The sequence below is a fragment of the Pteropus vampyrus genome, unplaced genomic scaffold, assembly GCF_000151845.1.
Source record: "Pteropus vampyrus isolate Shadow unplaced genomic scaffold, Pvam_2.0 Scaffold128, whole genome shotgun sequence".
Lineage (NCBI taxonomy): Eukaryota > Metazoa > Chordata > Mammalia > Chiroptera > Pteropodidae > Pteropus > Pteropus vampyrus.
In genome coordinates, this window is record NW_011888909.1 from 32,523 (window position 1) to 32,848 (window position 326).

The window sequence follows — 326 nt, forward strand, 5'->3', positions numbered from 1 at the left end:
AGGAATTTTGACAAGTGTATACCCCCATTTAACCACTGAACATTCCTCTTCACAGCAGTTTTCTCTGTCCCTTAGTCCCAACACCCAACGAGAGGCGACCCCTCCTTCACTTTCTATTAGCACAGGTTTTGGTTTGCTTGTTTGAGCATGCAAGCATACAATATGCACTATTCTGTGTATGGCTTCTTTTGTTCCATGTACTGTTTGTGAGATGAATCTGATTTATTTTATGTATTGGAGTTGTTTTTATTAATGGATATATATTCATGTTTATATGCATTATATTCTTTTTTATCCTTTCTTTTATTGATGACATTTGGTTGTTT

At 35.3% G+C, this 326-nt stretch overlaps 1 protein-coding gene across 1 annotated transcript in view; it reads right to left on the reverse strand.

Annotated features, from left to right (window-relative positions):
• The window catches only part of CASTOR2 (cytosolic arginine sensor for mTORC1 subunit 2), a 52,627-nt gene that overhangs the window by 32,517 nt on the left and 19,784 nt on the right, over positions 1–326 (reverse strand). The window lies entirely within an intron of this gene.